This window comes from Schistocerca cancellata, chromosome 3 (assembly GCF_023864275.1).
Source record: "Schistocerca cancellata isolate TAMUIC-IGC-003103 chromosome 3, iqSchCanc2.1, whole genome shotgun sequence".
Taxonomy (NCBI): Eukaryota; Metazoa; Arthropoda; class Insecta; order Orthoptera; family Acrididae; genus Schistocerca; species Schistocerca cancellata.
In genome coordinates, this window is record NC_064628.1 from 766,295,771 (window position 1) to 766,321,176 (window position 25,406).

General features: G+C 43.2%; 1 protein-coding gene across 3 annotated transcripts in view; it reads left to right on the forward strand.

Annotated features, from left to right (window-relative positions):
* Positions 1-25,406, forward strand: part of LOC126175799 (A-kinase anchor protein 1, mitochondrial) — a 285,989-nt gene that overhangs the window by 177,488 nt on the left and 83,095 nt on the right. Inside the window, exon 1 of one of the 3 annotated variants that reach the window (XM_049922781.1) lies at positions 23,626-23,798. The exons of the other annotated variants lie outside the window; for them this stretch is intronic. The gene's annotated coding sequence lies outside the window, so the exon portion shown is untranslated. Of the gene's footprint in view, positions 1-23,625; positions 23,799-25,406 lie in introns of those variants that run through there. 3 annotated transcript variants of the gene reach the window in all.

The window sequence follows — 25,406 nt, forward strand, 5'->3', positions numbered from 1 at the left end:
GGCGACGAGGCTGAGAGGGGCACCAGAGTCTCCCAAGTGCAAAATTTATACATAGAATGAAAAAGTTAGCAGTGGAAGCTGACACGGGTGAAAGTGTAGTCATGGAAGCAACAACCTTCCAGCAAACGATCCGTTCGCGTGATCATTGAGCTAGAAGCGGCCACTGTGAAACATCGTCCTAGTTACTTCAGATGTGTTCGAAATGTAAATTTTTCGTCAAGTCCCCATCTAATTGGGCGCAGATTACATCCAAGGACTGCGTTAACAAGAAATACAACGCTGCTTCAGCGTGTAACTTTATAGGGTAAGTCAGGATGATATGGTGAATCGGGTGAAATGGTGATTTGCTTTAATTCTTTACTGGTTAAACAGATGTCTGTATGTCTGCATGCCAACAGTCTCTAATCATCTGTGCAGTGTGCACGAGTTGAAAACCATCTCCGTTTTAAAAACCGTAAGTACTTTGTACAAAACTGTTTTCGATGCTAAATAATTTTTATATGCTGCATGCATTTGTAGATGTTACTTCAGGTAGCTGAGTCCGCGGGGTATTTTTTGATATATTCTGCCTTCTTATACTGATTATGTACTCCTAGAAATCGTTGCGTCTAGTGTTTTGATCTTCTTGCCGAGAAATTCACCGTTTCACCCACAGCAAATGGGAGAAACGGGCAGGGGTGATACGGTGAAGGACTTTTCTTATGTGTAAAGTGTAAAGCTTTTATTTAGATACATCCAAACCAGGTTTTTTGACAAGTCATGAAATGTTAGCGTTTCCTATCCCATGCGAGAGTTATATTCTGTTTTATCCGACGTCTCAATACAATCGTTAATTTAAAAAATAGTTTATATATTTTTTTGCGAGTACAGTTTGGTTTGTCAGTGATTAAAAAAGTAAATGTTCTAACTACCGCCATTGTTCCAGGCAAAGATGCGTACATTTTACAAAAGACAAAAAGGATCCAGCCTTGCTGATTGGACAGAGGAGCAACTTAACGATGCCGTAAAAGCGGTGCAAAATGGAATCACCCTGAATAAAGCCTCAAAGGAGTTTCACGTTCCATGGGCAACGCTGAAGAGAGAATTAGCATACGGGTGCTTCACGAAAAAACCTTTGGGTGGGCTGCCTGTACTAACACAAGAATGTGAGAAAAATTTGGTAAAACATATCATAACATTACAAAACTTCGGATTTGCACCGACAAGGACCGAAGTACGTACTATGGCATATAAATTAGCTGAGAAATATAACCAACATCACAAATTTAACCGAGAAAAGGAAATTGCTGGAATGGACTCACTACATTTATTCTTAAAAAGAAATCCGGAACTCTCAATCCGCAAATCGGATGGAGTTTCGCCAGCACGGTCAAGGGGTTTAAGTACGAAAAACGTTTCAGACTATTTTTCATTGCTGCAGAACATCTTGGTAGAGCAAAACCCCCTTGATACGCCGGGAAATATATTCAACGTAGGTGAGTCTTCAGCTGAATAATAGACCAGGTTACGTGTTGGCTGCAAAGGGGTCTAAGAGCGTGCCAGCGATAACATCCGGTGAAAAGGGTGAAACCATATCTGTAATCGCTTGCCGCAATGGAGAGGGCATGTTTTTACCCCGAGCTTGTGTTTTGAAGAGAAAAATGAAAAGGCCGAGTACAAGGACGATATGCCGCCGGGTTCCACGGTATTCATGTCACAAAAGTCGGCGTACGTAACAACTGATATTTCTCTTCTGTGGCTAAGGAACCACTTTGCACGTAGGAGGCCTGAGGGAACAGTCGTGCTTATTTTGGATGGACTTAGCTCTCATTGCAGCAGCGTGGATACATTAGTGTTTGCAGAAGAAAAAAAACATAATTTTGTTCTGTCTACCCAGCCACACCACACAGTATCTGCAACCGCTAGACAGAGCATTTTTTAAAGCTCTGAAATCTTATGATTACAATGCTTGCAATTCGTACATTAAAATGAATCCAAATAGAAAAATTCCCAGACTAGTGTTCGGAGGACTGCTTACAAAGGCATGGGTAGAAGCAGCTATGACAGGAAAGGCAATATCGGGGTTCAGAATCACAGGAATCATCCTGTTTAATCCTGATGTCATCCCCGAATACGCGTTTTTAACATCAGCTTCAGATCAACATCAGGCTAACAACGAACGACATGAAAACAGATCAACTTCATCTCGACCAAGTTGTTCGCACTGGCAGGAGATAGATACCTACTCCCTCGGAAGAAGCAACTGCAGACGTAGATAACGATCAGGGACTAGAACACATACAAGCTTCACCACAACTGGGATGTTCGCAACGGGCGGAAAATCCACAGGAAAACACGTAATCTTCATCAGAAGCAACAGATATGACCTCGACAGTGGCATCAGAAGAATCTCAAATAACCCCTGGCAAACTCTTGGACCATATTTCGCCGATACCTTTCCTAGATAAAGTTGCATCTGCAAGGAAGAAGTCCAGAGCTTTAGCTGAGGTTTTGACTTTTCCAGAGAACATCGACTACCTGTGAAACAGAAAACGACAAAATGAGTCAGTGAAGAGTAGAGCAAATGCTAAAAAGAGGACCAGAGGGGAAACCGTAACCAAAGGAAAAACCGTAACCAAAGAGACTACCAAAGGAATTATCAAAAAGAAACAGCCTAACAAACGAAAAGCATCTACCACTGACACCGAATCCGACTCGTCGCTGGATATCCAATTGCAAGACGATGACGACGACGCGAGTGATGAAGAGTGTTGTTGTGTAGGTTGCGGTGAACTGTACAGTTTGCACTAAAAAGGATGTGGATTGGATCAAATGTATTAGCTGCCAACGTTGGCTGCATGAAGACTGTTCAAAATATGAATCTATGTGTGGCAAAAAGCAGGGAAAATAAGTTCACCACTTCACCCAAAGGGAAACCATTTCACCCACATAAATGGGTGAAATTGTGAAATTGATAAAAATAAGTATTTTTTTAACTCTTATAGTGCCTTAAAGAGGATGTGGTACTGTTAATGTGTTACTTATGTATTTTGTGAAAGGAGAGTGTTTTTATTTTGTTTAAATATACAATTTCTTGTCTTCTATGAGGCCCAAATTTTTTGTTCACCATATCACCCTGATTTACCGTACAAATCACAATACATTCGAAACTGTTGAGAGATGTGTTCCACGTGTAGTCCTCACATTTGGAGGCAATACTGCACCCACGTCTGCAGTAAATTGCGAAATCTTTGAAACACCCCCACGATCATCTCGATCTTGACACCGCTGCGCCATTTCTACAGCCGTGTCAACTGGAGTAATGTACACTTTATTTTTGACGTGACCCCATATAGAAGAAACCGAAGGATTGAGTTTGGGCTACCTTGGATGCCCAGGTATAAGCTTCGGTTGACGTATCCATCTTGGACCTATTGACGCATTATATCAGTAAAAAAAAAATGTACCTGTGCCTCATCAGGCATGTATCACACTGCCCAAAGTTCCGCAAGGTAACATAGGCCATTGGTGAAAGTTAACTCCAATTATATGCGGACTTTTAAGCCCAATGTTTACATTTGAGTTACATCTGTACTAATCAGGACAGTATTCTGAAATTATTGACGGTTAGTAACCACACATTCGCAATTATGTCGCAAACCAGATGTTCACTGGAATGTCTTTGCTTCTGTTATCGTATTCTTTCACACGTGTCACACTAATATACTGAAGAGCCAAAGAAACTGGTACACTTGCCTAATATCGTGTAGGGCCCCCGCGAGCACGCAGAAGTGTCGCAGCACGACGTGGCATGGATTCGATTAATTTCTGAAATAGTACTGGAGGGAACTGACACCATGAATCCTGCAGGGCTGTCCTTAAATCCATAAGAGTACGAGTGGGATGAGATCTCTTCTGAACAGCACGTTGCAAGGCATTCCAGATATGCTCAATAATGTTCATGTCTCGGGAGTTTGGCGGCAGCGAATGTCTTGTGCATATAGCGCAATGCCATAGTCCTAATAAACATATGCAGAAGTAATTCAGTAAACTCAGAAGAGTGTTCCAGAACCACTCTGTAGCAATTCTGGAGATGTGAGGTGTCGCATTAACCTGGTGTAATTGCCCAAGTTCACCGGAAAGCACAATGGACATGAATAGATATAGGTGATAAGACAGGATGCTTAGGCACGTGTCACCTGTCAGAGTCGTATCTAGACGTAACAGGGGTCCCACATCACTCTAACTTCACATGTCCCTCACCATTACAGAGCCTCCACCAGCCTGAAAAGTCCTTGCTGACATGCAGCATCCATGGATTCATGAGGGTGTCTCCATTCCCGTACACGTCCATCCGCTCGATACAATTCGAAACGAGGCTCGTGCAACCAGGCAACATGTTTCCAGTAATCAGTAGTCCAATGTCGGTGTTGACGGGCCCAGGCGAGGGGGAAAGCTTTGTGTCGTGCAGTCATCAAGGGTATACACGAGTGGACCTTCGGCTCCGAAAGCCCATATTGATGACGTTTCGTTGAATGGTTCGCACGCTGGCACTTATTGATGATGCTTCAGCATTGACATCTGCAGCAATTTGCGGAAGGGTTGCACTTCTGTCACATTGAACACCCTTCAGTCGTCTTTCTTACAGGATCTTTTTCCGGCAGCAGCCATGTCGGAGATTTGATGTTTTACCGGATTCCTGATTTTCATGGTACGTTCGTGAAATGGTCGCACGGGAAAAATCCCCACTTCATCGCTACCTCGGAGATGCTGTGTTCCATTGCTCGTGCGCCGACTGTAACACCACACTCAGACTCCCTTAAATCTTGATAACCTGCCATTGTAGCAGCAGTAACCGATCTAACAACTGCGCCAGACACTTGTCTTAAGCCGCGCGGGATTAGCCTAGCGTTCTAAGGCGCTGCAGTCATGGACTGTGCGGCTGGTCCCGGCGGAGGTTCGAGTCCTCCCTCGGGCATGGGTGTGGGTGTTTATCCTTAGGATAATTTAGATTAAGTAGTGTGTAAGCTTAGGACTGATGACCTTAGTAGTTAAGTCCCATTAGATTTCACACACATTTGAACTTGTCTTAAATAGGCTTTGCCGACCGCAGCGCCGTATTCTGCGTGTTCACATATCTCTGTATTTGAATACCCATGCCTGTACCAGTTTCTTTGGCGCTTCAGTGTATATAAATGATATATTTTTCACTAAGATTCTGTAAAGATCTCATGTTTATCTTAAATGAAAATTAATTGTGACTTTCTTTAATATCCAGCTCAGAAATAAGATTTAGAAATGTATTTCTGTTACAGAGGAAAACCTATGTCTTACGTATTATAAATGAAATAAAAACTGACTCTACGATGATTAGATTTATTTTTATTATATAGGGCCCAAGGAAAATAAGTTTATTTCTGAAAATGCAGCGGGTAAGGTGGTCGCCTAATGAAAGGGGGGGGGGGGGGGATATATTCTCGAACCGGCCCTGTTGATCAGTCTTAACTTCAGGATATGCTCCAGTCATGGTACGTTAACTAAACACTATTGTTTTAATAATATTGTCACACTAATATTAGTTTGTTAATGAGTAAATGTATGAGCTAGAGATAATCAATTGTCGCCCTTGTTATGCGCCGTCGGGTTACGATAGCCGACTGGAAACAAACATGTCGTCCTACATCGATTCCGGAGGCTTACGGATCCAATGTACACTCATGCTCATAAATTAAGGATAATTGCAGAATGTGATGCCACACAACGTGGCACTACACAAAACTGGCGCTAATAGCATAGGCACGTAGGGAACACACACGACACAGATCTGTAATTCCACGGTATTGGTGACAAGTCGAGAAAACCGTCCCGAAACACATGTGCTACAAAACGCCACTGTTTCCTGCGCGTGTACCCCGACATCAATATGTGATATGATCACGATGCACACGTACACAGGCCGCACAACGGGTTGGCATACTCTGGATCAGGGGGTCGAGCACCTTTTGGGGTATAGCCTCCCATTCTTGCACCAGTACCTGTCGGAGCTCCTGAAGTGTCCTAGGGGTTTGAAGACGTGCAGCGATATGTCGACAGAGAGCATCCCAGACGTGCTCGATGGGGTTTAGGTGTGGAGAACAGGCAGGCCACTCCATTCGCCAGATATCTTCTATCTCAAGGTACTCCTCCACGATAGCAGCTCGGTGGGGCCGTGCGTTATCATTCATCAGGAGGAAGGTGGGACCCACTGCAACCCTGAAAAGGCGGACATACTGGTGCAAAATGACGTCTCGATACACCTGACCTGTTACAGTTCCTCTGTCAAAGACATGCAGGGGTGTACGTGCACCAATCATAATCCCACCCCACACCATCAAACCACGGCCTCCATACAGGTCCCTTTCAAGGACATTAAGGGATTGATATCTGGTTCCTTGCTCACGCCAGATTTAAACCCGGCGAGAACCACTGTTCAGGCTATACCTGGACTCCGTGAACATAACCTGGGACCAAGCGGCTACACGGGTAGCAGGAGTTGTGTGGCGTGGACTGGGCGGTTTTTTAGGTTAGATGGCCTCGGGCAAGTACAGAAAGGGCAACAGCCTCAAATGGTGCGGGGCAAAGTCAGGACATGCGGGGACCAAGCAGCAATCGGTATTGTAATTGTAAACTGTCGAAGCTGCATTGGTAAAGTACCGGAACTTCAAGCGCTGATAGAAAGCACCGAAGCTGAAATCGTTATAGGTACAGAAAGCTGGCTGAAGCCAGAGATAAATTCTGCCGAAATTTTTACAAAGGCACAGGCGGTGTTTAGAAAGGATGGATTGCATGCGACCGGTGGTGGCGTGTTTGTCGCTGTTAGTAGTAGTTTATCCTGTAGTGAAGTAGAAGTGGGTAGTTCCTGTGAATTATTGTGGGTGGAGGTTATACTCAACAACCGAGCTAGGTTAATAATTGGCTCCTTTTACCAACCTCCCGACTCAGCAGCATTAGTGGCAGAACAACTGAGAGAAAATCTGAATACATTTCACATAAATTTTCTCAGCATGTTATAGTCTTAGGTGGAGATTTCAATTTACCAGATATAGCCTGGGACACTCAGATGTTTAGGACGGGTGGTAGGGATAGAGCATCGAGTGACATTATACTGAGTGCACTATCCGAAAATTACCTCGAGCAATTAAACAGAGAACCGACTCGTGGAGATAACATCTTGGACCTACTGATAACAAACAGACCCTAACTTTTCGACTCTGTGAATGCAGAACAGGGAATCAGCATCTCTGAATATGGAAAATAGGAATATAAAAAAAGGGAGGAAGGTTTATCTATTTAGCAAGAGTAATAGAAGGCAGATTTCAGACTACCTAACAGATCAATACGAAAATTTCTGTTCCGACACTGACAATGTTGAGTATTTATGGAAAAAGTACAAGGCAATCGTAAAATGCGTTTTAGACAGGTACGTGCCGAGTAAAACTGTGAGGGACGGGAAAAACCCACCGTGGTTCAACAACAAAGTTAGGAAACTACCGCGAAAGCAAAGAGAGCTTCACTGCAAATTTAAACGCAGCCAAAACCTCTCAGACAAACAGAAGCTAAACGATGTCAAAGTTAGCGTAAGGAGGGCTATGCGTGAAGCGTTCAGTGAATTCGAAAGTAAAATTCTATGTACCGAATTGACAGAAAATCCTAGGAAGTTATGGTCTTAGGTTAAATCAGTAAGTGTCTCGAAACAGCATATCCAGACACTCCGGGATGATGATGGCATTGAAACAGAGGATGACACGCGTAAAGCTGAAATACTAAACACCTTTTTCCAAAGCTGTTCCACAGAGGAAGACCGCACTGCAGTTCCTTCTCTAAATCCTCGCACAAACGAAAAAATGGCTGACATCGAAATAAGTGTCCAAGGAATAGAAAAGCAAATGGAATCACTCAACAGAGGAAAGTTCACTGGACCTGACAGGATACCAATTCGATTCTGCACAGAGTACGCGAAAGAACTTGCTCCCCTTCTAACAGCCGTGTACCGCAAGTCTCTAGAGGAGCGGAAGGTTCCAAATGATTGGAAAAGAGCACAGGTAGTCCCAGTCTTCAAGAAGGGTCGTCGAGCAGATGCGCAAAACTATAGACCTATACCTCTGACATCGATCTGTTGTGGAATTTTAGAACATGTTTTTTGTTCGAGTATCATGGCGTTTTTGGAAACCCAGAATCTACTCTGTAGGACTCAACATGGATTCCGGAAACAGCGATCGTGCGAGACCCAACTCGCTTTATTTGTTCATGAGACCCAGAAAATATTAGATACAGGCTCCCAGGTGGATGCTATTTTCCTTCACTTTTCGGAAGGCGTTCGGTACAGTTCCATACTGTCGCCTGATAAACAAAGTAAGAGCCTACGGAATATCAGACCAGCTTTGTGGCTGGATTGAAGAATTTTTAGCAAACAGAACACAGCATGTTGTTATCAATGGAGAGACGTCTACAGACGTTAAAGTAACCTCTGGCGTGCCACAGGGGAGTGTTATAGGACCATTACTTTTCACAATATATATAAATGACCTAGTAGATAGTGTCGGAAGTTCCATGCGGCTTTTCGCGGATGATGCTGTAGTATACAGAGAAGTTGCAGCATTAGAAAATTGCAGCGAAATGCAGGAAGATCCGCAACGGATAGGTACTTGGTGCAGGGAGTGGCAACTGACTCTTAACATAGAGAAATGTAATGTATTGCGAATACATAGAAAGAAGGATCCTTTATTGTATGATTACATGATAGCGGAACAAACACTGGTAGCAGTTACTTCAGTAAAATATCTGGGAGTATGCGTGCGGAACGATTTGAAGTGGAATGATCATATAAAATTAATTGTTGGTAAGGCGGGTACCAGGTTGAGATTCATTGGGAGAGTCCTTAGAAAATGTAGTCCATCAACAAAGGAGGTGGCTTACAAAACACTCGTTCGACCTATACTTGAGTATTGCTCATCAGTGTGGGATCCGTACCAGATCGGGTTGACGGAGGAGATAGAGAAGATCCAAAGAAGAGTGGCGCGTTTCGTCACAGGGTTATTTGGTAACCGTGATAGCGTTACGGAGATGTTAACAAACTCAAGTGGCAGACTCTGCAAGAGAGGCGCTCTGCATCGCGGTGTAGCTTGCTCGCCAGGTTTCGAGAGGGTGCGTTTCTGGATGAGGTATCGAATATATTGCTTCCCCCTACTTATACCTCCCGAGGAGATCACGGATGTGAAATTAGAGAGATTTGAGCGCGCACGGAGACTTTCAGACAGTCGTTCTTCCCGCGAACCATACGCGACTGGAACAGAAAAGGGAGGTAATGACAGTGACACGTAAAGTGCCCTCCGCCACACACCGTTGGGTGGCTTGCGGAGTACAAATGTAGATGTAGATGTAGATGTTCCAATGACCAGGTATTGTGTTCTTGACGCCAGGCTTTACGGACTCTCCTGCGACCAGGGGTCAGTGGAATGCACTTTGCAGGTCTCCGGGCGAATAAGCCTTGTCTGTTTAGTCGTCTGTTCAGTCGTCTGTAGACTATGTGTCTGGAGACAATAATTCCAGTGACTGTGGTAAGGTCCCAAGCAAGGCTACTGCAGTACTCCGAGGCCGTCTGCGGGCGCTGATGGTGAGATATCGGTCTTCTTGTGGTGTTGTACACTGTGGACGTCCCGTACTGTAGCGCCTGGACACATTTCGTGTCTGCTGGAATCGTTGCCATAATCGTGAGATCACACTTTGTGACACACGGAGTGCCCATGCTATGACCAGTCTCCAGTCGCCCTAGTATTCTACCCCTCATAACGTCATCAATAATTGTTGTTTGAGCCATTTTCAACACACAGTCACCATTAGCACGTCTGAAAACGTCTGCACACTTACTCGCTGCACTGTACTCTGACATGCATAAACTCACCTCTGAGTTTGTGGACTGCTATCAGCGCCACGGTGCGACGACAGCAGGTCAAATGTAGCGCATGATCATACCCCGAGGTGATTTAAACCTGCAAACCGCCCATCAGAGCGTTGTTTCACCATGTATCAGCAATATCCTTAAAGAGCGTGAGTGTAGGTGTTGCATTTACACATCCATTGTATCCGCATTAATCTCAGAAAATAATTACACCTTTCATGGGCCTAGTTGTTCAGTACGTGTGGAAGCACGACGGTACGGTCTTGCTCTGATTAAGTCAAGTCCAGTATTTCCCATTGACCCATCTGTTAATTGTTAACACAATTGCGTGTGCGCGCGTGAGCGAGACAGCGAAAAAGAAGCCGGCGAGGAGTGGAGGCGAAGGAAAGTTGGGAGACATGAAGTGAAGCATTCGACAGATGTAGAGAGGGATAAAACTTCTGCTCGCGAGGCATCTGTAATAGTATAGTAATGTTGTACCTCAGTTACTTGACAAAATATATTTGATACCGTGTGTTGGAGTACTGTTTGTTAGGTACCTTCGCCAGCTTTGTCGTATGATGTCTGAGGGAGTCGAGAGGTACGAGCCGGCCACAACGCAGTTTTAGTCCTTTCTAGAGTGCCACGTGCTCGCTATTTTACCTGTTTTGAAGGGGCTTGGAGGTCCTTGTCAAGCACCGACTGACAGCACTCCCGCCACGTTGCCCCTGGGAAAAACGACATACTGTCAGTGAAGAAGTGTGAATGACGTATTCTTGAGGGTTTTTTATTTATAAGTATTTTGTTTTGTTTCACACTATCACATAATAATGATAACAATTATAACCAGCTTCGGCCATACTTTGGCCATCGATGGGTTTTACGAGAGAAAAAGAAAAAAATCCACATTGAAATCTTAATTAACTTTTTAAGTTTTTGCGAGCTGGATTTATAAGTAAAAAACAAAGTACATTAACGATTTGCCTTCTTGTTCGCCAACTGCCACATATGACATGTAGATATGAACCATATGTATTCTGGTTACTTGGAAATAGAACTGGCGAAAAATTTATATATTGCTATGTATTTTTTCCCCTATTGTATAATCCGAAAATTTTTAATGTACCCGCGCGACCGCTGCGGTCGCAGGTTTGAATCCTGCCTCGGGAATGGATGTTTGTGATGTCCTTAGGTTAGTTAGGTTTAAATAGTTCTAAGTTCTAGGGGACTGATGACCTCAGAAGTTAAGTCCCATTGTGCTCAGAGCCATTTGAACCATTCAATGTACGTCGAAACTGGTTATGAATGTTATCATATTAGGGGTCATCCATAAATTACGAAACACGTTATGATGAGGGGAGAGGGGTCAAAAAGTGTGACATCGTGAGACCTGTTGTATGGGGGGGGGATGAGTCATTAGGTTTGTGACGTCACATGTTAAAAAAAATGTTTAAATGTGTGTGAAATCTTATGGGACTTGACTGCTAAGGTCATCAGTCCCTAAGCTTACACACAACTTAACCTAAATTATCCTAAGGACAGACACACACACCCATGCCCGAGGGAGGACTCGAACCTCCGCCGGGATCAGCCGCACAGTCCATGACTGCAGCGCCTGAGACCGCTCGGCTAATCCCGCGCGGCTGACTTCACATGTATGAATCTAAAGAATTTCAGCTCTAATGAGAAACTTTAAAATATTACCTACTCTATCAATATTATTAAATAAGGTTTAAACCAGTTTCTATCGCGCCGGCCGTTGCGGCCGAGCGGTTCTAGGCGCTTCAGTCTAGAACCGCGCGACCGCTACGGCGCAGGTTCGAATCCTGCCTCGAGCATGGATGTGTGTGATATCCATAGGTTAGTTAGATTTAAGTAGTTCTAAGTTCTAGGGGACTGAGACCTCAGATGTTAAATCCCATAGTGTTGAGAGTCATTTGAACCAGTTTCTATCGCTTTTTGGCACGTGGCAGCCGCGCGTGTTCACGGTCGTAGTACCTACTGTGTCGCGTGTCGGCCGCCTTTGACATACGCCGAAAGGCCAATACAGCCTTTGAGCCTTTCACAAACACCGCCGTTGCTTAGGTTTCGTCTGTGTTTAATTGTTTATATCGTTCAGTCGACACATGACTTTCGCAAGTGATGAACGTGGTTTTACTAGTTCACTGTTTTGTCATTTTCAGTTCATCTCACAAATTACAAATGAGTAAAAAACCTGAGTGAGGTATTCTTTATCGAAAACTATGAAGTAGACATTGCAGCTTATGCTGATAAAAATAAACAAAATAACATCTTACGGTGCAGCTTGAAAAGTAGTGACAATCTTGAAAGTCAGTTACATTCGAAAATTAAAGAATTGAAAATAAAATTGACGAAAAACTGATACTGATTTTTTTTTCAAAAATTTCTTCGTCGTCAAAACCACCAAAACAACTAGAGCCCGTGGGCGTTAAAAGTAATTTGGAGTTTTACGTAATTTTAGTATTTAGTTCTCCCCTGCTAAAAATGTTCCGGACAAACTGAGAAACGGAACAATCATATCAGTTAAGTTCTGTAGTTATTCACTACTTATTATAAAGCAAAATCGGCAACCGCATCTTTGTCTGTCTGTCTGTGGTAATGGTCGAAAGGTACAGGCTCGATTTCAATGCAGGGCTGGATCCTTCAGGGCGATTAAGTACACCTATGGTGCGAAATGACCGTATTCAATAATTTACATGTTTACTTTTAACTGGCCGGCCGGAGTGGCCGAGCGGTTAAAGACGCTACAGTCTGGAACCGCACGACCGCTACGGTCGCAGGTTCGAATCCTGCCTCGGGCATGGATGTGTGTGATGTCCTTAGGTTAGTTAGGTTTAAGTAGTTCTAAGTTGTAGGGGACTTACGACCACAGCAGTTGAGTCCCATAGTGCTCAGAGCCATTTGAACCATTTTTGTTTACTTTTAACTGCATGTGGAAACCAAACAGGACATAACAGAAGAAACTAAAGATTTTAATGTGCAGTCAAGTGGCAGCCAGTTACTTCAAACAGTACCTAAATCAACGCCAAGTCAAAACACTTCCCGGAATAAAATAATTTGTCGTTCTGGAACCTGAACTCCGTAGCATGCTGCTAGCAGGCGATGCTGGCATGGCGACATAAAAAACGTAATGAGAGAAAGACAGCGCAACTGAAAATAGGTGGTGATTCTTAGAAAACAAAAAAAATCTAAAGTTTTGTGGAAGTAAGAGTTGAAGAAAATAGAAGGTGCTGCAAAACACTCGACTACTTAAAAGACGGATTCTGTAAACAAGGCTATACTATGTCTATCAGGCTTATACTTAAGGAATCCGTCTCAGGCGGGTCAATACAGAGGAAGGATCAAAACACTTTGTCACAGTTGCTGTTAAATTTTGCAAACCATACTCTACGCAACATGTAAAGGAGAGAGGTGGCAAATTCTGTTGAGACACGGTAAGAAACATCGAAACTTTAATTTTGGACCCTGGCAAGTATCTTTTTATCAGTGTACTGTGCCATTAGGTACTACAGCAGGACATGCTCAAGCACCATTGTGAATGTACCTTGACTACTATGTAAAATTAACGGATCATGATTTCGTAGCCGCTGAAGAATATAAACTTATTCCCTCTGTTAATGCATGTATTGTAATAAACAAAGATAGTGAGGGGGAAACCTGTAGCTGTGACACGCTCTGTGCCTAAATTCGTAGCGATTCGTTGTGGAAAAATTGTTTCTGTAACACAGAGACTCATGCCACATGCCACAGACGTGACTTTCGAACTCTAGAATGTTTTGTGAAACCCGTGTTTATTTTTACTTGCAATGGTGGTCCCGACGAAAATCCATGATAAGAACGACAAGGGCGCAGTGGCGGATACATAAAGGGTCGTCAGCTCATCCTCGCTGCCTCTCGCAGTTGCAAAGTTACAAGTGTGAGAAGCTCACTTGGTACTACTGAAGAAATAGTATCGTTATTTACAGCTTCTAGCAAGCGCTTCGCAACACTGAAGAGTCATCTAAAACACTCGCTGCAATGACATTGTCGAACGAGATGGGTTGAGCGACATGATGCTGTTATTCAATTCGCAGCTGATCTCGGAACACTTTGCAAAGTTCTCGAAGAAATACAGTTTTGGAGGAATAGATCAACGGCTGCCAAACCTAATGTTTTCCTTCGAGCTCTCTCTAATTGCGAGTTTATCATCACTCTGTTTACACTGAGTGACATTATCAGCATAACATATCCAGTCAGCAAACTCTTAAAAGACCCTAGCTTGGACGTCGCGATGGCAAAATCAAAATTAGATTCGACGATCAAAGTGTACGACGGTGAGAGCTAACGCTGATAGCCGCTTTGCTCATATTGTTGAAGAGGCGAAGACAGTTGTGGAAGAGTTAGACGTGGAGATGAGTGCTCCTCGTCTTACAAGCAAAGACACAGGGAAAACTGCGATCATAATGATGATGCTATGACATATTGGAAGAGAACTGTTTTTATGCCTACACTGGACCATGTTACGACTGACAAGAGAGAACGTTTTGCTGAAGAAAATATTTATCATTTAAAATTCAACATACTTTTGCTCTCACAACTACTGAAACGTGACGGTAATGATCTGGCACATAAATTGAATTATTGCTTAACTGAACTACCGTTCTTTGAAGAAGAATCCCTCTTTGTAATTAAAAAGAGACTAATGAGAGAGATTCTTCAATGCAAGCAAACGAGCATAAACGCCCTTTATGATCGTGTTTCTGTTATGCAAGCGTTGTCTGTCTGTCCTACTTTGCACACGGTTTACAAAATATTTGTGTGTCTACCTGCATCTGTTGCTACAGTAGAAAGTTTTTCAACATTGCGGCATACAAAAACTCAGCTGAGGTCGACAATGGAGGAGGATCGACTTAATGGTTTAGCCATGTTGAACAATCATCCTGACATTCCTATTGACGATGTAGTTTACCGATTTGCCAGGAAGAATAGACGCATAGAATTCATCATTTAAGGACGAGAACCACAATTGTAACTTTTTTATATCATAAGATGGCATTGTCGTGTATATGTTTATAATCAGTTTAAATAAAACTTTCTTAAACTTTGCACGTGACTTGATTATTTTTTTATTACGGTAAAAATAAAGGTAGCTCCTTGAGGTTTTTCTGTATCCGCCACTGCAAGGGCGCCTGTAAGTGTACCGTCTATGGGCCAACTGTTGAACGAGAAGCGCCCTTGGTGGGGAAAGCGGCCTTTCCAGTAAGGACCCAGCAACTGTACTACAAGCAGACCCAAAATCAGGTGCCCGTTTCTCGTCCGAAAAGAGTTAAAACAGAAAGAACTGTTGGCTAACGTTGCCAGTCCCGAAGAAAGAGTTGCAGTTTATACAAAAGTCAGCCTTGTCACCATAGGATGATTCAGAAGGAAACGCATAAACAAACCACTTGGTTTCGTTGAATCGCCAAGAAATAGCGCTAAGAATCTTGGGAGGAAACCCATCGTTACAGACAGCTATAAAAAATCGGTGATTCGACAAACGATGGAGGACTTTGACATCAATCAAAAAAAATAGTACCGGCATTACACAAATTACTTATTCCAATAAAACAAAAAAAATTGATTTTTCTTGACAGAAAGCTGTTTTTGGACAAAACACTGCGTGAAAAGGGACTTCTCTGGAAGGGATGGCGAATGTTAGTCGAAGCAACAGGTTTATTGTGGTAGATATTGGATATAATGCTCGTTTCATTTATTGACCTACAGCAATGTTATTCTCTTCAAAATATTTCCCGTTATTTATTATACACTTACGCGTGGGCTTTTTCCAAAACCCGAAAGACTTCTGGAACTCTTATCTTTAGGACAGCCTTTAGTCCTCTCAGCGACGCGTTTTTAATCTCATGTGTGCTTGTAAAGACTGTGCTTTAAAGTCTCCTTTATTTTTGAAAATAAAAAAGGTCACATAGAGCGAACACGTGTGCTAAAGCATCGTTACAGTATTGTTTTTGGGCATAAATTCACGAATACGCAACTAAGTCAGAGCAGGTGGATTATTGTGGTGCAAAAACCATGGGTTTCTCCGTCACAAATCCAGGCTTTGTAATCAGATTGCTTCACGCGAAGGACGTTGAACTTGTATGTAGTAATTCTTATTGTTCGTTTCACTTTGGGGCAAGAATTCATGGCACGGTGTGATGTTAAAACCGAAGAACATAACTGTGTAACCTTCACATTTGATCGCATTTGTCGAGCATTCGGTCTTGGCGACCTAGGTTGCTTCCACTGGGATGGTAAAAGCCTTTGTTTCGCTGTCATATCCATCAACCATGTTTAGTCACCTATTATGACTCATTTCAATAGTTCTATACCGCTGTTGACTTCACCTAGTAATTCCTGAGCATCATGCGTTCGCCGTCATTTATGTTCAAAAGTCAACAGTTACGGAATTTCGGCCGGCCGTTGTGGCCGAGCGGTTCTAGGCGCTTCAGTCCGGTACCGCGCTGTTGCTACGGTTACAGTTTCGAATCCTGCCTCGGGCATGGATGTGTGCGCTGTCCTCAGGTTAGTCAGGGGACTGATAACCTCAAATGTTTAGTCCCATATCCATATGCCTAACATTGTACTGATACCTTTTAGACGTTTTTATCAACAGTAAGAGTGATGCGAATCGGACTAGGACAACAAGCGCAATTACAAATTCCTCCTTACTTTGTAAACGCTTCTCGTGTAGCCAGAATTGTTGGGTCTCATCGCCGCCGTTCAAAGATAAATTCTACCGCATAGTAGCAACACAAGGTAAGAGTAAACTTGCTACAAAATAATTCCACTACATGGTGTTAAAAATTCGTTCGGAATGTATTCATCGTTTTAGGATGAGATAATAGACGAACATACATTCAGACGGACAGGCATTCGATTTTGCATTTGTAGTAGACTAGCTTAGTACGCGCTGCTTCGCTCGTGGAGTCTGTATGGTCTGCACAGTTTTTTTTTTCTCGATCAAATTTTTATGTTGTTCACAAATTGCAACACCTTCTAAACTTTTCACGCTAATTAAGGCCATAGAAGCACTGTCTTTTCCCAATGTACTTTTGACCGAAAGCTATTATGCTAGCTAGAGTCCAAGGTTTTTGCCTTTCTCGTTCTTGTGGTGAAATTTCCATAGGAACTTTCATTCCCTAACACACATTCCATTATATCTAACTGGCAAGTGAAATAACAATTTTCGTAGATTTAGCTTTAAAAATTTCTTAATATAACGAAATATTTTCTTAAAAATTTTCACCACATTAGGTGTTGAATTTTCAAAAACAGTGAAACCCGTATTTTTTAAATTCCCAACATAGAAGCCAAATACAAATTTTCGTACATTTACCTTTGAAAATGTTTTCATAATGAAACAATTCATAAGACTTTTCATCCTCTATTTCACTACCTTTAGGGGCCGAATTTCAGAAAAACACTGAAACGCGTATTTTTTATTTCTAACCGAGAAGTCAGGTACCCATTTTCATAGATGTTGTTTAAAAACGCCTTAGTAGTTCTTTAATAATTTATTTAAGAAACTTGCACGCACTATTTTACTATATTTCCAGAAATGCTCAAAAATGAATTTTTTTGTTTCTGACTGAGAGATCAAACACCAATTTTCGTAGTTCGATCCTCAAAATTGGCGTAATAGCGACGTATTTTCAGAGAGACTTTCATCCCATACTTCACTCCCCTTATGTGTGGAATTTCAAACAATCCCTGTATAAACGACGCGTGCAGTATAAGATCAACCCCCTTTCCAAATTTCAAGTTTGTATCCTAAGCAGTTTCGGCTGGGCAATAATGAGTCAGTGAATCAGTCTGGCCCTATTTCAAGCCCTTAGGAGCTTTATTTCTAACAGATAAGCCAAATGCAAATTTTCATAGATTTAGCTTTTAAAATGCGTTGATAATAAAATGTTTCATAAGTTATTTCACCTCCTATTTCACTCCATTAGGGGTTGAATTTCCAAAAACTCTGACTCATATATTTTTTATTTGCAACCGAGGAGTCAAATACTAATGTTCATAGATGTAGCTTTAAAAATGCTTTAGTAGTTCACTAATAATGATTTGCTTTTAAAAAAAAGTTTCACCCACGTAGAGGTTAAATTTCCAAACTTGCTGAAACCCAGATTTCTTTATTTCTGACCGAGAAACCAAATACCAATTTTCTTAGGTCTGGCTTCAAATTTGCCTCAACAGCGATATATTTTCAAAATCTCGTTCGTCCCGTATCTTTTCTTAAAGACTTCTGCAGTATAAGATCAGCACCTTCTCCAAATTTCAAGCTTCTCTCCTTTGTGGCTTGGGCTGGACAGTGATGAGTCATTGAGTGAGTGAGTGAGTGAGTGAGTCAGTCGGGACATTGCCTTTTATAGATAGAGTATATGGAACCTACCTTCACTTCATACATTAATATTTTTCACTCTGTACCGTTCTGTTTCGGAAGAAGAAAATCGTCTTTTGTACTAAGTGTGGTGTTAACGCAATTATCTAAAAATAAATGCTGCCAGGACGTATCTATACACTTTATCGCCATAGATTTAAAGCGCACGCCGCGCAGGACCGGTACAACTTTGTGAAACAGCCTGTAAAGGTGCCTTGTGAGTTAGCTGCCTGGGCAGAGTAGGGACTCGCTTGCTCAAGAATGAGTTTACAGACGGACTGTAAGGGGGGGGGGGGGTGGAGTGGCATAGACACGGGGGGGGGGGGGGTTTGGAGTATTAAAAATATTTTGGAAGACTGATGGAGACTTTTAAGTAGCCACAAACAAGTTCCTTTAGCTCCTTTAAAAACCTGCGTAATTATTATTATTATTATCATGTCAGGAACGTACATAAAACGCAATTTATACAACTGTTGACAGATCAACACAGCTTATATAATCTTTGACCAAATTTTGGCCACTTCCAGTGCATTTTCCGTTGCCTGGTGAAGGTCATCTTCAGCACAGGTGGCCGGTCACAGTCGCCACTCAAAGCATATGTTGAACAGTCTGTTCTTCCCTGCAGCCACATTGGGTTTCTTGAATGTATCCCCATTTTGCCAGGTTAACCCGTGATGTACCCACTCCTGATCTCAGCCTATTCAAGGACTTTAAGGTTGGCCAACTCTCGTCATGACTAGGGGATAAAAGATTATGAAAATCTTTTCCAGCCAGGGGGTGGGATGTCTCAACCCTCCGTAGTTGCAGTCTGACATTTTCATCAGTGGTTGCTAGTTACTTGACCTTAGTTGTTGTGGGTAGGGCTGTTGCCCATACATGGGATGCGTTTTTCCCTGCTCCATTTTCGTTCTTTCACCGTTTGCTGTACAGGAGGAGCAGGTACAATTCTTGCAAGGTGGCGGAGCCACCTGCGCAATACCGACTTTTAAATCATTTTCTTGGAAGATAAACACTTGACCTATGCTATATTTTTTCTTTTCCCTGAGCGCTTTAAAGGGCCGCGGCCCCTCCGTGTCCCCGGGTATGGGCACCTTTGACGAACGAATTATTGTTTGAGCTGTACATTTTAAAGGTTTTGACGTGGATGCTACACTACTGACCATTAAAATTGCTACACCAAGAAGAAATGCAGATGATAAACGGGTATTCATTGGACAAATACATTATACTAGAACTGACATGATACATTTTCACGCAATTTGCGTGCATGGATCCTGAGAACTCAGTACCCAGAACAAACACCTCTAGTCGTAATAACGGCCTTGATACGCCTGGGCATTGAGCCAGACAGAGCTTGGATGGCGTGTACAGGTACAGCTGCCCATGCAACTTCAACACGATACCACAGTTCATCAAGAGTAGTGACTGGCGTATTGTGACGAGCCAGTTGCTCGGCCACCATTGACCAGACGTTTTCAATTGGTGAGAGATCTGGAGAATGTGCTGGCCAGGGCAGCAGTCGAACATTTTCGTATCCAGTCCATACAGGACCTGTACCATGCGGTCGTGCATTATCCTGCTGAAATGTAGGGTTTCGCAGGGATCGAATGAAGGGTAGAGCCACGGGTCGTAACACATCTGAAATGTAACGTCCATTGTTCAAAGTGCCGTCAATGCGAACAAGAGGTGACAGAGATGTGTAACCAATGGCACACCATACCATCACGCCGGGTGATAACGCCAGTGTGGCGAAGACGAATACAAGCTTCAAATGTGCGTTCACCGCGATGTCGACACGGATGCGACCATCATGATGCTGTAAACAGAACCTGGATTCATCCGAAAAATGCCTTTTTGCCATTCGTGCACCCAGGTTCGTCGTTGAGTACACCATCGCAGGCGCTCCTGTCTGTGATGCAGTGTCAAGGGTAACCGCAGCCATGGTCTCCGAGGTGATAGTCCATGCTGCTGCAAACGTCGTCGAACTGTTCGTGCAGATGGTTGTTGGCTAGCAAACGTCCCCATCTGTTAACTCAGGGATCGAGACGTGGCTGCACGATCCGTTACAGCCATGCGGATAAGATGCCTATCATCTCGACTGCTTGTGATAAGAGGCCGTTGGGATCCAGCACGACGTTCCGTATTACCCTCCTGAACCCACCGATTCCGTATCCTGCTAACAGTCATTGGATCTCGACCAACGCGAGCAGCAGTGTGGCGATACGATGAACGGCAATCGCGATAGTCTACAATCCGACCTTTATCAAAGTCGGAAACGTGATGGTACGCATTTCTCCTCATTACACGAGGCATCACAACAACGTTTCACCAGGCAAGGCTGGTCAACTGCTGTTTGTGTATGAGAAATCGGTTGGAAACTTTCCTCATGTCAGCACGTTGTAGGTGTCGCCACCGGCGCCAACCTTGTGTGAATGCTCTGAAAAGCTAATCATTTGCATATCACAGCATTTCCTTCCTGTCGGTTAAATCTCGCGTCTCTGTCACGTCATCTTCGTGGTGTAGCAATGTTAATGTCCAGTATTGTAGTTACATTGCCACTAATGCTCCAGGAAGAAGTGCATTTAACAGAGTGGAAGGGCAAATGGCACGTCTTAGTCGCGAACTTACCGCTGTTGTATTAAAATATGACAATTTTGGTTCACATCTTGATTTCAGTAATCGAACCACTGACTTGACTTGGCTAGCAGAACGGAACTTTGAGATTGCAGGCATCGTGTTGGCTAATATTTGGGACCAGTTGGGCATTGACGATTTTCCTGTGGTTGCCGAATATATTGTGCCAACAGATACCTGACTGGATATCGTACAGGCTAGGGCACTGGAAAACGATGCCACTTGGTACGCAAATCATATACGTGAATCGCAATATTTTCGAAGAATTATAAAATGCGAGGCTGTCGCGTGATGCGGTGTTCGACAATCTAGCCTGCGGCGATTATTACCTGTTTTGATTAAACGAACTTAAGACGGGTACGTACCCGTAGGTAATGACGACACCGAAGGTAAATTTGCTACGCTGTTACTACAGCTATCTTGGACCTCAGTGTGTCAGCACATTGGAAGCACGGTCCGTACGATGGCTATTGCCCAGTGTCGAAACGTACTTATTTAAAAGCTCTTGTGGCATCTGTGGTAAATATTTTTCATTATATAAAGCCACTAACCAACACATGCAATCACATAAAAATCAACAAGAGGTTTTGCACATGATGAAGTTTCGCCCTCAAAGAATTGCTGCTAGACGTGCCAGGGAAGTACTGTGATAAACGATGACGATGCTTTATGGTTGGATGAAGAAAATGTGTACACATCCAATATTCTAAACATTATCCAAATCAAGACCGCAGTGACTGCTATGCCGGCCATAAATAATAGAAAGGAATGGGTTCAAAGTTCTAGACTGAATTTTGTATCGATAATTTGATTTGACATGTTTTGTGAATTTTCTAAAATGATTGATTCATTGTTGATGTTGTGAAAAAAAGATTTTATATAGAACTATTCTAATAATTTTGGAAGTGCTGTTTTAACTTAACAGCTTCTAAATTTAAAATTGCAAAATCTGTGCCGTCTCACCAGAGGAGGGGAGTCACACAAATTTGGGGGAGGACTCCAAAAATCATGAAATTCGTTTGACGTAATTTATGGATGGTCTCTTATGTGATTGTAAAGTAAAAATAAGTGTGTAAATCGCAAAGGTTTCTTATCAGAGGTATAGTAGGGGCTGCCAAACAAAATGAAGTGCAGCGATAAAGTGACACTGTTGTGTCTTACGCTTGAGACAGAGAGACATGAGGCTGTATAGGAACTCAGAAAAATGAAAATTCCAGCATTCAGTAGAATTTTTAAATGTCGGCAGCCACTCTCTGCTAAGAATGCAAAAGAAAGAATAACGAACCATGTTGCGCTGGATTTGTTTTAGTCTCATCCTCGCCATCAGTGTTCCGGTATATCGCCGAATTAAGTGACGGTGATTACTGGACTGCGTTCATATTCAGAAGTACGCTGGCTCCAATCCCCGTTCGATCACTATATTTAGGTTTTTCCTGAATTCTCCCGATAGCTTGAAGAGACGGAATGCCGCTATGGATGGTTGAACTTGACCAACCAGCTTTCTGCTCCATCCTTTTCCAATGCTAGCTGATGGTGTCTCGTTTATCAGGATGCTGAGGATGTGGTATAACAATGGACAGAAGCTCAGGAAACAAATAATTCTGTACTTTATGCCGCGCGACTGCTACGGTCGCAGGTTCGAATCCTGCCTCGGGCATGGATGTGTGTCATGTCCTTAGGTTAGTTAGGTTTAAGTAGTTCTACGTTCTAGGGGACTGATGACCACCGATGTTAAGTCCCATAGTGCTCAGAGCCATTTTTTGTACTTTATGTTTGAAAGTGTAATTTCACATATCAGTCCCAGGAACGAATGTGTTTCATTTGATGCTCTGCCAGACTTACCTTCTATATTTATGTACCCTGTGTGATAAACATTAAATAAACGAAATTTGTTTGGAATCAGCTTTCGCGACCTCGCTGTATTTGATTGATACATACATCACAGTACGGTAGAAAGGCACAAAAAAAGTTGACTATGTACATTGAAGGCAAGAACACGCAAAGAAGCCCAAATGAATAAGGAACACATACCAAGGCGGTACTGATTTGGAGACGATTAAAACAGGTACCGTGGAAGAGACGCATGTAGATCGATGAAAACGCATGATGAATTGTGGTCACACGTGAAAACATTTTATTGCCTCGGTGGTGTTTTAAACGTCGACAAGTGTTTCGCTTTGGCATAGTCTCGGAAGAAAAAAAAAGAAAAAGGTGTTGTCTAGTATCTAATGGCGAATACAAATTATCGTTTGTAATTCGAATATTTTCATGTCGAATGTTGTAGAGGACAGGTTAAAAATATGAATGCATAGAAGCATGAGAAGTTGGTCTTTAAAAAATGGCTCATGGAGAATAGTCTGGTCTTCGTTAGAAACTTACTTCCTCAAACCATTTTCGTCATAAGAGTATTGGGAAGCTGTAATCAGAAGTAATCATTTGAAACAAAACAGCCAGGGAACAACATAACAACAAAAGAGACACAGCAGCGATGATTAACCTCTGCAGAAACGATCTCGGGCGGAAATGCGACCGCACGTTGCGCATCTGAAATCTGCTACGCGCCGATGACGGAGTAAACCGGCTGAGCGGTAGCGCCGCGGTAGCGTTGCGAACTGCGCATGCGCGGACTGCTGGTAGCTAGCGCTGCAGCGCGACTGCGATCAGACAGCCACGTGGTGCCGTGTCGTGAGTGCGCTGTCTGCAGTGCGTCGTGCGTGCCCGTCTCTTGACCTGGTCGTGCCAGCAGCCGGCGTCGCTGCGTGTTCTTCCCAATACGCAGCGAATCCCGCGACCGAGCAGCGGTACTTTCTTCTGTGGTTTGCTACCGGCGGGACCCCTCGCCATGGGGCGGTAAGTGTCGTGCTGCCGTCAGCTGCTAGCATATGGAAGCGCGCAGCCGTCTGACAGTGCCTGTATGCGGCTGCAGGCTTCTTTTGAATTGTTTTTATGCCTTACCACGATATTAATTCACGTCATACACTCACTTCACACATTATAGGGTTGATTATTTCCCGTAGAATCTTGTATTCGAACTGTCATACCCCAGACCACGTGTCTTGCTTTCATCCGCGTACTCGTGTTTTTTGGAAGTTAGATCATCCTTATTGTTGCCCTTGCGCGTATTTTATAATGCACGTACGGTCTACGACAGGCGCAAGCCGGATATTTCTACTAAGAAGACTGTCACGCAAACGAAAATAATTTGGTAATTCGACAACGTGTGTTTTGCAGATGTATACCAGCAAGCTATTTCCTTCGGTAACGTAATTTCTTTAACAGATAGTATGCATGTGTTCTATGTTTCCAGGCTTGCCCAGAGTTGCTTGACAGGCTCATAATTAACTCACTGTGCTTCACGTCGAACATTAGGAAGCCGTAAATAGGCGCCCGGTATGTACGTCATTGGGGAAACGAAAAAGGCCCCGATCCACAGCGCCTCTCAGCAAAACGCTGCGAGCAGGCGACTGTGAAGGAGAGGAAAGTTCTCGGTGGAGTAACCGGAACAGAACGGACAACGCGCAGTTCTGCGTTCCGCCCTGCGGCTCGTGCAATCCGCCTGGCTAGCAGCCGGTTTGGCCGGCATGCGCACCTCAAGAAGTGCTGTGCTCTCCGCTATCATGTCATTACCTCTTCGCTGCAGCCTCCCCCGCACCATAATCATCGGTCTTCTTTTATTCTTTAACGGTACTCAACATCGGTTTTCGTTGTTGAAGCTGCTATTCTTGTTCACGACAGTACTCGCTTGGATTACTAAGGAGCAGTAACGCGTTGTTGTTATCGAAATGAAATTGCTTTAAGTGTAGGACCACAAACGTATTTTCGGCTTTCTGCGATTCCTCGGACTCACTCTAAGAAAGTATTAGTTGATCACAATCAAACGTTCTTTGTGTATTTCTCAACCTCTAGTCGAAGTGTGCTAATATTACTGTAGGGATTCTCATGCTGTCAGTAGGATTTCTCGTAAGATGAAAATTTTGTTTACATTTTCTCTCGTTACACAACACACAAAACTCTGCTCTTATCATGACACGCTTCTGAATAAATTGTAAGAGTTGTTCAAAGCCGGCCGTTGTGGCCGAGCGGTTCTAGACGCTTCAGTCTGGAACTGCGCGACCGCTACGGTCGTAGGTTTGAATCCTGCTTCGGGCATGAATGTATGTGATGTCCTTAGGTTAGTTAAGTTTAAGTAGTTGTAAGTTCTGGGGGACTAATGACCTCAGATGTTAAGTCCCATAGTGCTCAGAGCCATCAGTTGTTCAAACAGCTGTGAATTGTGAAGACAAAACAAAAGGGGCGTCCCAATAATACATTTATCATTACCACCATTTAACTAAATTTAATGATCCAGTAACTGTTGCCTTTATTCTTGAAAATGTCTGCTGGCACATGCATTCTGATATCTGCATCTACACTGTGAAAACAACTGTGATGTCCATTTCGGAGGGCACACCCCATTGT